The 17387-nt window shown below is 49.5% G+C and overlaps 1 long non-coding RNA gene across 1 annotated transcript; it reads left to right on the top strand.

The window, feature by feature from the left end:
• Window positions 1-1357: 1357 nt before the first annotated feature.
• On the top strand, window positions 1358-1635 carry LOC125520276. Its single transcript, XR_007288594.1, has 2 exons — window positions 1358-1503; window positions 1604-1635. It is a non-coding gene; the product is annotated as an uncharacterized LOC125520276 (long non-coding RNA).
• Window positions 1636-17387: the final 15752 nt, after the last annotated feature.

The following is a 17387-nucleotide window of genomic DNA, read 5'->3' as shown; positions in this document are numbered from 1 at the left end:
ACCTGGAGACAGGAGTTGCTTTTTTTAGAAAAGGAGGCTGACCCCTGGCCTCTGCATCTGGGAGATGCATGCTGCCATTTTATTGATTATTCTCGAGGACTCTACACATTAGAACAACAATATGCCTGAATCCACCATCTTGGTAACATCTGCCGCTACTCCTATCCATATGATGAAGGGGTGCAAGCTGGGCCACATACCCAGACCTCTCATTTAAGCCTGACATCTAAAGCCGGAGGCCCCGACCGAGCCATCTACTGGGTCTGGGGCACAAACCGGTCCGATGCACTAACATGTGTCGTCGCCGCCATCTTCCACCGGTCCATCTTCAGAGCAGATTGAGGTGTCAACCTTGGCAGGTCCTCTGGCATCGACGCCACCACGACGCCAAACGACGACCTCCATCTACGCGAGCCTTGGAAGGTCCTCCGCCATGGATGCCACCATGATGCCAAACGACGACCTCCACCTCCGTGAGTCCATCTCCAAGCAACAGACATAGATCCATGCTAGGATAGGTACGCACCACTGCCGTCGCCCACCACCCACAAGCGCCACCCAACCCCACGGTTCCCAAAGCGGCGCCTTCAAGAAGGGAATGACGCCATGAGCGCCGCCGCCACCCAACAAAGTTAGGGCTTTCGCCCGGGAGACCTAGGGGAAGGGGAAGTGAGGATATCAGTCCATACAGATGCCTCCAAGGAGGGGAACATCACCCTCAGGCGTCGTCGTCGGTGCGACCGATCATGTCCGACCAGGGATTTCGCCCGAACTAGATCCCTGCCACCAGCAGCGCCTCTTGTACATAACCGGCGACCAAGGGAAGCACGGCCCGACCAGGCTGGCCCGCATGCCGAACAGGGGAGGCTCCAGATCGCATGCACCAACCACCGCAGAAGCCGCAGCCAGCCGCCAACGACCACCAGGATCCCGCCGCCCGCACGGCCAGGACGCCAGATCCACCGCCCGCACGGCTGCTCGCCAGAACCTGTCGTGCCTCGCCAAAGGAGCCACCGCTCCAGATCTGGGACTCCCCACACAGAGTCAGGGCAGCCGAGGCCCCACCACCACCATCCTTGGCACCCCGGGCTTGCCCGGCGGCTGCCTCAGGCAGCGGCGAGGAGGTGGGGTGAGGTGGGGAGGGGGCCGCGGCGGCGCAGCTAGGGTTCCCTCACCGCCCCCGGGGGAGGCGACATGGGGGTCGCGGGAGGGGCTAGGTGGGGAAGGGGTCGCGGCTAGGGTTAGGTGTGGATGGGAGTTGCTTTTACAAATTGTTCATATACTCATACCTGGTACACAATATCTTGTTGCCAAATTTCTTCCAGTTCTGCACCTTAAAGTTCTTGGGGCTTGGTGATGCTTATATTTTATCCCTTGGGTCTATAGGAGCCGCTTGTGAAAGTATCTCACGAGGAGGAGGTACGTTTACTTGGTGCACTTGAACCTATGTGGGAGAAGTTCCAAAGGCTTCATTTGCCCGATTCATATTCAGATCTTCGTGATGTAAGGCTTCCTGCATTGTTTCATCCTCCAAATTTTTAGTTTTGAATGCCAAGTGCACTTAAGTTATATATAATAATTAATAATATTGTAATTTTTCCAGGCTTTTGTGGGCTTTATACTGGAATGTATGGAGCAAAAACAAAAACTGTCAGTAAGGTGGGTTTGCATTAACTTCTCAACAATAAACTGTGTTGCGTACTTATGTTATAAATTTTGTTGCAATGACTATCAGGAGTGGCTTTTCCAGGAGAGTCAAACTGAGCAGAAGTTTGCGAACAGTGAGAATATAACCAATTTTCTTAGTTATCTTGCCAACTCAGTCTAATTTTCTGACTCCAACTATGATGCGGAGCATACCAAGATCATCCCCATGGACCTACCTACGTCTCCCACGACACCACTTGGACCAATGACAAGGGCACGAGCAAAGGCTATCGAAGATAAGGTGAACTCGCTCCTCTCCGAACTACCACTTTCTATACATGAGACATGGCTACTACCTCAAGCGAAAACACTATGCGTGATCAGGCACTTGGAGGAGAGCCACGGAGCAACTACACCTAATGGACAAGATGGCGAGAACACCAACCGTGAAGGACAAGAAGAAGAGCTGCGAAAGAAGCCCCAGCCACCGGAGGACCGGTCGGGACCGGACGTCTGCAGCCTAAAGCCCCAGCCGAGAGCTACAACGAGCGAACGTCCGGCCAGGACCGGATGACGGGCCCCACCCTCCAGCGATCGGACATCCGGCGCCACCTCACCCGAGCCAAAATTAGCGGAAGTCCGAAGTGACCGGACGTCCGGCACCTCCATCACAGAACGGAACCAGCGGAAGTCCGGAAGCCACCGGACGTCCGGATGCCCATGAGCCACTGGACGACCAGTCCCCAGCAGACGTCTGGTACCTGTCCGCGCACAGGATTTGGCCCCGAGGCTCATGTACCCCCTCACTTTGCCCCCATTTGTGCTAAGACTATAAATAGACCTCATATTCCTCCTAGCTAGGGTTAGCAAAGTAGTAGCTCATTTAGAGATAGAGCTTTTCTCATCCACATCGGATCTACTCCTTGAGAGAGACTGTGGCCCCTCTTCGGAGAAGATCCCTTTGGATTCAAGACCTCCTCGCGGAGAAGACCATCAAGACCTCCTTTGGAGAAGAACCGATTACCGTGTATTGTCCTTTGTTGATCGTGGATCTTGTACCTCCTCTCGTGTTTCGAGGATCTATCATATGTGTGATCAATCTTGTTGGTTTTAGTGTTTTTCTCGTGTTTCCCCTCATGTTTACCCTCGTGATTCCCCTCGTGTTCTTCGTGTCCATCTTGTGGGATCCGCTCCTTTCGTGAAAGATCAGCCATCTAGGGTTCCACCCTACATCATCTTGGTATCAGAACCACGTTGATCACGATTTCGGAGCCTCCCCATTGTGTTTCTAGCCTTGTTTTTGTTGATTTTGTCCCTAATTCGAAAATTCCCCACAAAATAGCCCCAATTTTTTTTGATTTGTTGGTGTGATGAAATTTTGTTGGATTTGATCTGTGGATTTGCTTTGCCTTGAGCGGATCTAGCTTTTCCGCTTCGTCTCCACCTTTTCCATCCACGAAATCGCCCGGATTCGACGAATTTTGTCCTCCCCATCACGAACCCTTCCCATTCATCCCGTGCCCGAAGTTGCCCAGGCACCGGACGTCCGCCCGCCACCGAACGTCCGATGAACGGACGACCGCTCCTCCACCGGACGTTCGGCGTTCCCTGACGAAACTGAAAAACTTCAGTTCGGTCACCACCACTGCTCCACCTCCACCTCCGCATACGCACCCCCATACCTCTATACCTCCACCACTTTCCACAACCACCATTGCTTACTTGCTTCGCACTCCGATATGTTTTGCCATTTTGTTCTTTGAGAATTTGAGTTGTGGTTCCGTGTCCTATTGTGTTTCGGCTATTTAGGTACGGTTCGACATCAACATCACCGCCGCTCATCTTTGCCACGGACGTGTCATCGACAACAACCACTACACCATTTTGACACCATACCATAAGCAAGAGCGGTAAACTCATCTTGGTATCGTGCTACATCATTCTTGCCATTACATTGATAGCCATCATAGCCTTACTCTTTTGCGTTGGTTACCCATCGAGACGAGCCTTTGAGTATTGCCAGCAATGTGACTTGTGCACATTAGTGATCATACTTCCCATAGCGTACATATATAGCATTGGTGCATATCATCTCTTGTGTCACAAAGTGTCATCGCATACTCAATTGCTATCTTGGTTCGTGAAGCATTGCATGAGAAAAGAGCTCCAACAACAAAGAGCCAAACAAGCTTTTAAGCAAAAGGGAAAGATAAGCAAAGAGCTTTTAAGCAAGAACCATAGCATCATACAACATTAATATTGTCATACTAGATCATCCTGGATCATATCATCGGAACACCATACATAGAGCATACTTGGGATAGAAGTCGTCACATTTTTGCTTAGTAGGTTGTGCACAAGTCTTCGTATCCACCTATTGTGCAATCGTGCTAGCGTCTCTCTAGTGTTGTGCAATAAGAGCATTTTCATGGATTCCACATTTTGGCTCATCCTTGGTTGCACGACCCCACTTATCTCTTTGCGTGTGTGTTTATGTGTACCTTATTTTGCTTGGTCTACTTGTTGCATTGCAAACTTGCGAATCTTTTCCGACATTATTGAAGCTCACTAACAATTGCATCTAATTTTGTGCCACCATCCTAACCGAGCTCCACCATAAGATTTTACTTGTGTAGGTGTGAGAAACCGACAAGAATTGGTACCAATTGTGCTATTTCCTTGTTCCACATTGGAGTGATCTTTGATCCACCTTCAACATCGGTCAAGGTACATTTGGTATACGTTCTTATCTTTCTCCCACTCACATATTTCTCTTGGAATGATGGATATGCCAAGTACTTCTACGAACCCACTCTTCATACGGCAAGACGACGACATGAACTCCTACGTCACAAAGAGCCACCTCTTTGGTGCACAACGTGCTTTGCATCAAGAGCAACAAGCAATGAGCGAACGCATCGACAACCTCACCACCGACTTGCGACTCTCTGAGCAACGTACAAGAGATTACTTCAACCACAAGCTTGACGACCACAAGCAAGAGAACGATGCAAGAATGGACAGGATTCGTGCTTTGTTGCTCAACCACTCTTCTTCCACTTCATCCTCATCAAGACGGAGCCGCTCAAGTCGACACTCGGACTACACCATCTCCGGCTCAAGTACACCAACATCAAATACTCTTAGTCGTGCTGCGTGCCAAGATCGTCAAGCCAACAGCAACCCTCTACACGACTACAACTCTCAAGAACAATGACATCGTCAAAACCAAGCTACCTTCGCGCAAGCACGAGAACGGCAACAACAACGCCAACACGAAGAGGAAGAGCAAGCGCGTCTTCACCAAGGAGCACAAGATGTCGAGGCACAACATCAAGAGGAACAATTGCAAGATGCTCAAGCACTTGAGGCGCAACGTGCCCTCCGAGAATCAAGTCGAGTCATAGCCAACCGAGGCCAACAAGTTCGTGAACATGAAGAAGCACTTCATGAAGAAGTTCACGAATGAATATATCAAGCTCGCGTGCAACGTCAAGATCGACAAGTTCCTCCACAAGCTTGCCAAGAACATCAAGTTCAACAAGAGCAAGAAGACAATGGAAATCCTCCATGGCAAGAGCAAGTTGTAAGAGACGATCCTCCTTGTCAAGGACGTCATCATCCCCGGCCCGAGCACAATGAAGAGCAATGCTATGGCAAGCTAAAGTTCACCATGCCCAAGTTCAATGGAAGCAACGATCCCGAAGAGTACCTTTCATGGGCATTGAAGGCCGACAAAATCTTCCGCTTGCACAACTATGAAGAAGAGAAGAAGATCGCGATGGCACCCCTTGAGTTCCAAGACTATGTCCTCATTTGGTGGGAACAAGTAATTGAGCGCCGAGAGGCAAAAGGTGAACCACCCATCACTACTTGGGCGCAAATGAAGGATGTCATGAGAGCATGCTTTGTGCCTACCTACTACAACCGCGATCTCTTCAAGAAACTCCAACTACTCAAGCAAGGAACCAAGAGCGTTGAAGAGTAGTACAAGGAAATGGAGATTGCAATGATACGAGCCAATGTCACGGAAGATGATGAGCAAACTATGGCACGTTTCTTGACTGGACTCAATCACCCTATCAAGAAGATCGCCGACTTCCAACCATACTCGAACCTCATCGAGCTAGTGCATCAAGCTACCAAAGCGGAATGTCAAGTTCAAGATGACTTCAAGTATGCCAAGTTCTCATCTAAGTCCTATGGCTTCTCCAACACCCAAGCTTCAACCACTCCAACACCGTCTACATCAACAAAGCCTTATACAAGCAATGTCGACAAGTCGAGTTACAAGAAAGCTTCGACAACCCCAAGTCATCCTCCTACAATGAGCAACTTCAAGCCGAGAGCTTCATCATCATCTACCCCAACCGATGAGACCGTCAAGACAAGTTCCTTCAAATGCTTCACATGCGGAGGCTGAGGCCACAAGTCCTTTGAGTGTACCAACAAGCGGACCGTGATCCTCAACGACGATGGTACATACGACTCCATGAGTGAAGGAGAAACGGAAGAACTTGAGCAAGTTGCCATGCATCGGCAAGTGAACGATGAAGAGGAACAAGTATTTTGTGATGAAGATTCAAGTCCCGCTCTAGTTGTCTCCAAGGTCTTGACCCTTCAACATCACGAAAAAGAAGACCAAAGATGCCACATATTCCATACCAAGGCCGGCATCAATGGAAGGTCCGTCAAGGTCATCATCGATGGAGGGAGTTGTCATAACCTAGCAAGTGAAGAACTTTGCTCCAAGATCCAATTGCCCAAGACGAAGCACCCACATCCCTACAAAGTTCAATGGCTAAGCGAATCCGGCACTATTCAAGTCGAGCATAGAGTGCAAGTCTCCTTCAAAATCGGAGCTTACGAAGACACTTTGGAGTGTGATGTCGTTCCAATGACCGTTTGCCACCTTCTTCTTGGTCGACCATGGCAATTTGATAGAGGTGTCATCCGCAACGGCCGAACGACCACTACATCTTCAATATGAAAGGAAAGGAGTACGTACTTCACCCCATGTCTCCAAGCCAAGTGATCGCCGACAAGCAAGCCACCCATCGTGGAGAGAATGGTGAGAGAGCGAACCACCAAAAAGAGAGTGAGCGCCACAAGCCCAAATTGAGTGCCTGCACGATGAGCGAAAAGAAGAACTTCGTTCTATTTGCCACCAAACATGAGATAAGAGAAGTGTGTGAGAACCCATCTAGTGTGATACACTACATCCTTTTGTGCAAGGACGAGGCACCAAAAGCTAACACCTCTCTCACTCTACCTTTAGTGTTATCTTCTCATTTGCAGGAATTCCAAGATGTTTTCCCCGACGAGCTACCTCTGGGACTACCTCCACTACGAGGTATCGAGCACCGCATCGACCTCATCCCCGGAGCACCACTTCTGAACAAAGCTCCCTACCGCATCAACCAATACAAAAAAAGACACATCCGTGGCATTTTGGGCCAAACGAATTTTTTTCTGTCATACATATGACACTTCTATGACGATAATTGTGACAAAACCCGGCATCATCATAGATGTGGTGGGCTCCTACTTCTATGACAAAAAATCATGACAGAAAATGGGATTTTCGTCCTGGGCGGGCCGGAGACGCAGCTGCATGACATTCTTTGGGCCGTCCATGACAGAAAAACCGTGGTAGAAGCAAGGGGGAGGAAAATCTCGGAGAGTTCTCGGTTATGGTGGGAGGTCGGGGGCCGAGCGATGCGTGTTTCTCTCGTAGACGTACGCGCGTGTGTGCGAGGCATTGGCTCTAACTGAACCCGAGCGAGGCGTTGGGCTCTAATTGAACCTGAGTGATTGCACTGCAGGCTACGCGTTACTGAACCTGAGCGATCGATCGATGGCTGTTAACTGAACCCGATCGAGCGATTCCTTCGCTACTGCTGCTAACTGAAGCCGATCGATGCTGCCTCTGGATGAACAGTGAGCGTTGCGGGGGGGGGGGGGGGTGGGGGGGGGGGGTTGGATGAACAGTTCCCGGTGGGGGTGGATGAACAGGACCCCGTGGTGTTGCCTCTAGATGAACAGGACCCCGATCGATCGAGCCGGTTGGGGCTGGATGAACAGGACCCCATGGAGGGCTGGATGAACAGGACCACCCCGTGGAGGACAGGATGAACAGTAGACGGTGGAGGACAGGATGAACAGTAGCTCGTGGAGGGGTGGTTGAACAGGAGCCCGTGGAGAGGGGTGGTTGAACAGTAGCCAGTGGAGTAGCGCGCGGTGAAGGCTGGATGAACAGGAGCCCGTGGATGAACAATCGCAGGTGGAGGCTGGAGGAGGTCGACGGTGGATGAACAGTAGCTTGTGGAGGCCGGAGGGTGTCGACGGTGGAGATGAACAGTATCCTGTGGAGTCCCCTTTTGCGGTACGCCACACCCCTCCCGATGAACAGGACCCCCGTTTCGACCGTAGCGCTCCAACACAAGTCCGCTTCGTCCGTTTTGCGGTACGCCACACCCCTCCCGATCAACAGGACCCCCGTTTCGACCATAGGAGGTCCATTTCCTCCGTTTTGCGGTATGCCAGACCCCTCCCGATGAACAGGATCCCGTTTCGAACGTGGTCGGTCGAACACAAGGCCGTTTCCTCCGTTCTGCGGTACGCCAAGCCTCGTTTCCATCGCCTGTTCCGTCCAAGCCCTCCCGATGAACACAACGCATTTCGTTGCCTCCCCATGAACACGACGCATTCCATTGCCTCCCCATGAACACGACGACGACACTATTTCTCTGTTCCGAGCCAGCCATGTACACGAGCCCTGGCCGTACGTATGCGCGAGTAGGCGTTCGAGAGCCCGCCCGTATGTACACATACGTGGCCGTATTTTCTTTCTTGCACCTTGGCCGATGTACGTACGTGCAAATGCTACGTGCGCGCCTCTACTACGACACGTGCGCGCCTCTACATCGACCAGTATGTACGTACACGTTCGCGACCAGAATGACAATGATACGTACGCTTCGACCAGGTGGGTCCCGACTGTCAGGTACTTCCTTGCCTGCGAAGATGTAGCTGGTGGGTCCCAGCAGTCAGGGGGCGAATCGTTTTTTTTGCCCGGACGCACTTCCTTGCGTATGAAGATGTAGCTGGCGGGTCCCAGCAGTCAGGGGGAAACGTTTTTTTCGCGAAATACAGTGGCCCGTCTGGTGGGTCCCAGCTGTCAGGTGGAGGAATCATTATTTTCCGCGTAATAAGGAGGCACTTCCTTGCTGCGGCCGTGGACCCAGCTGTCAGCCTCTCCACGTACAGTCCACGTCCGATGGAAGTCGTTCCTTGACCACGTTGATCACGCCGCGCCGAGAGCACCAGGGCGGTGGATGACGGCGAGGCCTAGGAAGGGGACGACACGGAGGCAGGGAAGACTCGGTAGTTGTTTCCCACGCGGAGGGGAGTACGATTGTACGAGGGTTTACTGGTTCGTCTGCCGTCGCCGGAGAATAACAACAGGTGTGGGTGAGTAGAGGGATGGCTAGGCCAGCGATGGGAGTACGGTCGTGCGGTGAGGCCTGCGCGGTAGCATAGCCGGCCGCAAGGAGGAGGGAGCAGGCAGTCCTGCCGGCGCTTGTTTGAGCGGCTGGAGCAGGAAGAGCAGAGATTGAAGAAGCACGACGACCGTTGGATGGACATCCAACAGTCAGTGCTTGTGTGTCAACCTTTTTTAGGAAAGCCTCAAATCTGTGGAAAATAGAATACAACCCATCTGCCATTATTTCTAATAATTTACAGCCCATTTGCTAATTCTTAAGGTTTTTTTTGGAGCCCATATTCTTTTTGTTAGCATTACAACCCATATTGTGGCAAAAGTTAAAAAATTATACGAAATTTTGCATATTTCGGTGGGTCTGAACTATTTTTAATCCTGAAATTTTGACTCACATTCAAACTAATTTTAAAAATAAATGTATATCAATATAAAATCCAACAAATTCTCCACGCATAAAAATTAATGTAATTTAAAATCTTGAAATGAAAAAAAATGATATTTGAAACTAATTTCCGGTTTGATGTGTTTTAAAAATGTACAACTCATTGCTCATTACTGATGGGCCATTTTCTCGGCTAGCCGAATGAAAGGTCTCCTCGTCTTGAAAGATTTGCAGCCCAACAGGCCTGACAAAGAGACTTACTTGGCAAATCACAAAAAAACTGGGCTGTGGCCGTGGACCCAGCTGTCAGCCTCTCCATGTACAGTACTCTTCCGATGGAAGTCATTCCTTGACCACGTTGATCACGCTGCGCAGAGAGCACCACGGCGGTGGACGACGACGAGGCCTAGGAAGGGGACGACGCGACAGTGGAAGCCCGCGCGGAGAGGACTACGAGGGTTCACTGGTTCGGCTACGGTGTGAGGCTACCGTCGCCGCAGGGCCTGGCCAGCGGTGGGAATAGTAGGGGGCGGTGAGGCCTCTGCGGTAGCACAACCGGCCACGGGAGGCAGGAGCATGCGGCACGACCGGCGCTGCTTTGGGCGGCTGGAGCAAGAAGACTAGAGATTGAAGAAGCACTACGGCCGTTAGATGGACATCGTATGGTCACTGGAGCTAGAATCGTTCATATTGAGTAAGTTGACAAAGCCCTTCGTCCCCGTCAACTTAGTAGGCCCACAAGTCAGTCTCCCAGCAAGGTGGATCCCATCTAGCCGGGAGTGTATTCATTTTTTGTGCGTAATAAGGAGGCACTTCCGGTGGGTCCGAGCTAACAGCGGGGGGGGGGGGACGTTTTTTTTCGCGAAATACAGTGGCCCGTCCGGTGGGTCCCAGCAGTCAGGGGGAAACGATTTTTTTCGCAAAATACTGGTGGCCCGTCCGGTGGGTCCCCGCTTTCAGGTGGAGGAAAAATTATTTTCCGCGTAATAAGGAGGCACTTCCTTGCGGCTGCCGTGGACCCAGCTGTCAGCCTCTCCACGTACAGTACTCTTCCGATGGAAGTCGGTCGTTGACCACGTTGACCACGCCGCGCCGAGAGCACCAGGGCGGTGGACGACGGTGAGGACTAGGAAGGGGACGACTTGGAGCCGGGGAAGACGCAGCAGTGGATGCCCACGCGAAGAGGAGTACGAGGGTTCACTGGTTCGACTGCGGTGTGAGGCTGTTGTCGCCGCAGAATAAAAGGGGGTGTGGGTGAGTAGAGGGATGGCCTGGCCAGCGGTGGGAATAGTAGGGGGCGGTGAGGCCTCCGCGGCATCACAGCCGACCACGGGAGGCAGGAACACGCGGCACGACCGGCGCTGGTTTGGGCGGCTGGAGCAAGAAGACCAGAGGTTGAAGAAGCACTACGTCCGTTGGATGAATATCGTACGGTAACAGGAGCTAGAATCGTTCATATTGACTAAGTTGACAGAGCCCTCCGTCCCCGTCAACTTGGTAGGCCCACAATTCAGCCTCCCACTATGCTGGGTTCCAGCTGGCAGGGGGAATATTCATTTTTTTGTGCGTAATAAGGAGGCACTTCCTTGCGTGTGAAGATAGCTGGTGGGTCTGACATGTCAAAGGGGGGCACTTTATTTCGCGAAATACAGAGGCCCTTCCGGTTGGTCCCAGATGTCAGGTGGGGGAATCATTATTTTGCGCGTAATAAGGAGGCATTTCCTTGTCTACGGCTGTGGACCCAGCTGTCAGCCTCTCCACGCACAGCCTACTTCCGATGGTGTCGTTCGTTGACCACGTTGACCACGCCGCGCCGAGCGCATCCAAGGTGGTGGACGACGGCGAGGCCCCGGACAGCAACAAGCCGGAGATGGGAAGACGCGGGAGTAGAGTCGCAGACAGAGAGGTGTACGAGGGTTAACTGGTTCTAGTGCGGTGTGGTTCGGCAGTCGGTGGAGAAGAACAGGAGGTGTGGAGGGATGGAGGGATGGCCTGGCCAACGGTGGAGTAGCGCTTCATAGCAAAGCGTGCTAAGCAGAGCTGCTAGCAGCAGGAGGCTGGAGGTGATCCCGGCGGCGCTGGAGGAGTAGACGAGAGATTGAAGATGGATGCCGGTCGTTGGATGTAAATCCAACGGCTAACATGTCAGAATCATTTGTTGACTAAATTGACAACGACTTGCATTGGCTTCGACCTATTGGCCCACATTTCAGCCTCCAAAAATGTGGCACGTATTCAACCCATTTTTTTCAGAATTTACAGTCTTCTTTTTTGCGCGGTAGAATTTACAGTCAATTTGATCTTTTTTTTTTGAATTACAGCCATTAGCTGGGCTGGGTGAACAAATAATGTAGCGTCCATGCGGCCTGTTTATTTTATTTCCTAAAAAATTGCAGCCCATTTGCACTTTCTCGAAATACACGATTTTGCTGGGCTGATTCTAATTATAATGTTGGGTTGGGCCAGCAATGTTATCAAAAAATAAAAAGGGGCTGAGGATTTTGTCATAAATATATTTAAATAATAAGTGATATTATTACATTCGTCCTTAAATTTACAGTCTTACCAAGCTTTATATAATAACATATAAAATAAATTTTTTTAAGAAAAACAGGGAGCATCTCCCCGGTTCCATTGCTGAGAACGAAACCACAACATATTTTGATACAGCAGCTCAAAGAGCAGTTCGAAAGCAAAGGTAGAAAAGCTACAAACTAGGGGGTGGATGAACAAGTTCTCTGAATAACACAAATCACCTGAGCGGTGCCAAAGGAAGAGCGGATAGAGCACTCAAATGACACAACGAGGGTCCAGCGAAACCTTCATGGTCTTCAGCCGAGGGGCCGTGTTAGCCTTCATGGAAATCCAGGAGGTGTTACTAAAAATCATAGCATTTCTATATTTCCAGAGGCACCAAAGGATAGCTGATCTAACAGTGTTTAAAACTGAGCACTTTTTGGTAGCAATCCAGAATCTGGCGACAGATTCAAAGGATGAGCCAATCTGACTAGAGAAATATTCCTCAATGTGGTCCCAGAGATGTTTAGCAACTATACATTCAAAAATAGGTGAGAACAAGACTCTTGTTCCAAGCAGTAAACACAATCAAGGGGTTTGATGATGTGTCTCTTCCTAAGGTTATCCCTAGTCATCAATTTGTTTTTGGAGAGAAGCCAAAGAAATACATGAATTTTAGGGGGAACTCTCAATTTCCAGACATCAGGGATAAACACGGGTTGAACCCCTCTAAAGTTGATAACATGATAGAGGGAGCTGGAGGAATACTTCCCCTTATTGTCCAACTGCCAAATCAGGGCATTCGGCTCGTCAGTAAAGGTAATGCTTTTGGCAATTTCCTCCAACTGGAACCATTGTTCCATGAGACTATCACTAAAGTTCCTTCTAAAAGAGAGTTTTAGGCATTGACCATCCCAAACTTCATTGACACTTTTGTTAAGCTCATTGCGGACAGAGTAAATAGGCCAAAATTGGACTGCTAGGGGGGATGTGCCAAACCAAGTATCTTCCTAGAACCTGGTTCTGCTCCCATCCCCTATGTTCCATCTGTAGCCAAATTTCACAACATGCATAATAGATTTTAATCCTTTCCAGAATCTAGAGGTCTTAGGGTTGGAGGAAGGGACAAAAATATTAGGTTTATTTCCTAGGTATTTATGGGCAATAAGAAGCTTCCAGGGTTTCAGGTCTTCCTCATAGAATCTTTTAATCCAAGACCCTAGAAGACAGATGTTAATTTCTTGGAGGTTAGATATGCCTAGGCCTCCAAAATCTTTTTCAATAGAGACTAGGGCCCAATTAGCAAGGTGTAGCTTCCTATTTCCCTCAAAATCATTCCACAAGCAATGAGACATCTGAGAATTGATGAGGTTCACTGCCCATTTAGGGAACTTGAAGAAGGAGAGGAGATACACTGGAATGCTAGCCAAACAAGCTTGTATGAGGATCAATCTACCTCTGTAAGAGAGAAGTTTGCCCCTCCACCCAGCAATCCTTTTAATGATTTTATCTAGAAGGGGTTGGATATCCTCTCTCCTCAGTTTATCATAGTGGAGAGGGATACCTAGGTACTTAATGGGGAAGTTACCTTTATTACAGACTAGAATAGAGAGGAAGTAAGCTAACTCTTGATCATCCATGTTGATAGGGATGAGCTCACTTTTAGAGTAGTTGATTCTCATGCCTGAGACTTGTTCAAACCAAGTTAGAACAGTTTTCAGATTGCTAGCATGTGTGGAGTCATTGTCTAAGAAAAGGATGGTATCATCTGCATATTGAAGGCAGATGATGCCACCAGGGCAGACCTCAGGACAGAGCCCTGCAATCAGACTATGATCAGCAGCTTTGCTCAGCATTTTAGTAAGAACATCCACTACTAAATTAAACAAAAGCGGGGAGATGGGGTCACCTTGCCTAAGGCCTTTACCAGCAAGGAAAAAATCACTTACACAGTTATTTAACTTGACCCCAACAGACCCCCCATGAGTAAGTTGCTGGATCCAACTCTCCTCTATGAAAGGCTTGAAAAAGATCTAAGAGATCATTTTTCACCAAGTCCCAAAAATGCTGGTAAAACAAGAAGGGAATCCCATCAGGACCAGGAGCCCCATCCGGATAAGAGCTAAAAATGGCTTCCTTCACCTCTGTCTCTGAAAAAGGGGCTTCTAGCAGCTCATTTTCAGCAGGAGAGACTTTTTTAGAAGCAGATAAAATTTTTTTTTGTAGAGAGAACCCAGAAGGGTTTTCTTACTTAAACAGGTCTTTGTAGAAGTCACTAGCCAATTTCAGCATCTCATCTACCTCAGCAATAGGGCCATTAGGGCCATCAGGGGAGTGAATGAGGGTTTTCCTCCTCCTCTGGTTAGCTACTGCATGGAAGTAAGGAGTATTTCTATCACCCTCCTTAATGTTCCTATCTCTAGACCTTTGTTTGTCTTTGATTTCTTCTTGAAGCCAAATTTTCTTGAGCTCTCCATGGATAAAGTTTAATCCATTAGTCTCAGCCTCAGAGAGGTTAGTGGTTTCTGCCTTAATATCTAGAGAATCAAACTCAAGGAGGATAAGCCTTTTGTATCTTCTAAGATTAACTTCCTCATTGGAGTTCCACCCTTTGGTAGTTTTTCTAATCTCCTGATTTTGATCTGCCAATTTTCTAGGGGGCAGCTGCTCCCGGTAGGCTCATTCCAGATTTTCCTGACTAGCTCAGTAAAATCTTCTCTAAGCAACCACCACTTTTCAAATTTAAAACTATTGCTCTTTGGAGTTTGGTTAAGACCAGAGTCCCAGAGTAAAGGAGTGTGGTCGCTACCACATCTGGGCAGAGCTCTACAACTAGAAAGGGGAAAAAACTATGTAATTCTGTGTCACAGAAAATCTGTTAATGGTGGACATAATCCTGGAGCAGCACTTCCAACATATCTAGCAGAACTGTGGGTTTTCCTTCTGACATGGCAATTCTCAACTTTATGGGTAACCATTTTGCAGATAAAACAACTCTTGGGCTTGACACATTTATCCAAATGATGCCCTAGTTCCCCACAGTTGTAGCAGATCACCTCAGAGTATGCCATAAGGCCCGAAGCAGGGGCAGGAGCAGTTTTCTGGATGTCCAGTCTCTTCTTTTGCTGAGTCTTGCCTTGAGATTTCCCACTGATCTAAGAGTCAGAACCACCAGCACATTGATCTTGGGCAATTACAGGAGCCTGCCCAGATTGTGCCCCCATTTGAGGCGGAGGTGGGCCGTACCACTTCCCAACCGGCGCTCCCCCCCATTGTGATAGGGGAAATTCATCGGAGTTCCTGGTTCCTTCTCATTCTCCAGCCAGATGTTGTCTCTCAGGAAGCAGAAATAACCACCAGACAGCTGAATTGAAGCAGATTGCAAGCCTAATTTCAATCTTCTGCAGGTTTGGGGGAGAGGTAAGGTAGGGGATCCACCTGCTCCGGCTCTGGTGGCGTGCTGGTGGGCAGGAGTCTAGTCAAGCATTCCCATCTCGTAGCACGACATGGATCTCTTGAATTCACTTCTCCTTTCTCCCATCGAACGAATGCAATCGGCGGCTCACCGGGGTGGGGCATCCTGTGCTTCTCTGAGAAATCTCCTTCGAAGTAGATCCGCAGGGCTAGATTCAGCAGCTCCCAATCCACATGATCCTTGCACATCCGAGCATACCTGCGCGAGTGAGAGAACAGATTCGGTCCCTCCTTGGCTTCCTCCCTCGCAGCATGCTCCTCTGCTTCCCTCCATTTGCGCGTGCACTAGGTCTAGGAGAGAGCGTCGTCGCGGATCCGCATCGCCCGCTCCCTCCATCTCTTCCCTCGAGTCTCCCGCAGCACCGCCGGCGCGACGGAGTCGAGCGGCTGGAGCATCCACGGGAAGGCTTTGTAGACATGTGGGAGATGCATCTTGTACATATGCCCGTCTTCCAGCCATTCCCTCGTGGATATGGCCGGCGACTCCATGGGGCGCGCGAGCGGACTTGCTGAGGGGGGCAGGCGCGCCCGGAGTCAGGAGGCGGGGGGTGGCGGCGAGATCTATGGCGGCGGCGAGGGTGGAGGTGGTGGCGGGGGCGGCGACGAGGGTGGAGGTGGTGGCGGGGGCGAAGGGGATCGTGAGAGCGGTCATCTATTTGCCAATTATGTGAACTAAACAGTCAACATATAAAATAATTTAAATATATACAATATAGTTAGAAGGGATACATAAGTTGGACCTGGCGTTCCTATTCTTATATAAAAATAGAACAAACCTCTGCATTTTCTTCAAAAAAATACATAAATTGGGCTGCCAAAAATAAAACCTCGGATGGGAGGTCCATAGGCCGGTCGATACATGACGGCCCTAAGAAAATACAAACAGGCCTATGGACCTCCCATCCGAGAACATGGGCTGCGCATGTTAAAAATGAAAGCCTAGACGGGGCAGCCCAAAACCACGTCCAACACTTGCCAAAATTTCGTCCCTCGTTTTCTCTGTGTTTCGCACACTCGACATTGTGTGGGCATTTTGACTGTGCATCATATGAAGATGTGCTATGCATGAATGTTGATCAGCATGATGTTAACTGACTGGTAGTTCCATTTTCGACCATGAATAAAACTTCCAACATGATGTTAACCCTGTTTGAAAAGGCCGTGTTAATATAAATGCTCTGCCTCTAAAAGTTATAGTTTCTTATCTGAAACTGAACTTGCGGTTTCTTATCTGAAACTGAAACTTGCAGTTTCTTCTCTGACAATCACATTGTCTGCACTTTTATACTCCTATGAAACTACATTTTTTAAGTGCTAAAAATAGATATCTAGAATTCATAAATACTTCATATGCTCAATACTACAAATCTGAAATTCAAAAGACATTCATATCTGAAAGTACTCTCAAAATACACAACACAAAACACAATTCACAACCTGCAAATACTGACAACCCTAAGCTCCTCCTGACAATTCACAACCTACCCGACTATTGGGCTGGTAGACAGCCACCCCGTGAGACGATGTGAACGGCAAGGGAGACGATGGCGGGGAAGCGTCGTCGGGCCAATTGATTTTCTCCTCTTGCAGTTGGGTTCGGTCGACGAAGACTCCACCGGCTCACTCTGGCAGGACACCCTCACAAATGGCACCCTGTAGATGCTCGATCCTTCAATCTCTGGTGGATGCTCCATCTGGGATCGATACTCCCACCACCACTCCCTCACGATCGGATTCAGTGAATCTGTTTGCTCCATGGCCCAGAGGAGCAGCTCTATGTACTCCGGCACGACTCTCTCTGGGAGTATCGCCGCCTTTTCGCTCTGTTGCAGATCTTTGGCCATGGATGTCGCTGTCGCCGCT

The sequence above is a fragment of the Triticum urartu genome, chromosome 7 (assembly GCF_003073215.2).
Source record: "Triticum urartu cultivar G1812 chromosome 7, Tu2.1, whole genome shotgun sequence".
NCBI lineage: Eukaryota > Viridiplantae > Streptophyta > Magnoliopsida > Poales > Poaceae > Triticum > Triticum urartu.
Note: the sequence above shows the minus strand (reverse complement) of the source record. Positions and strands in the feature narration are given on the sequence as shown.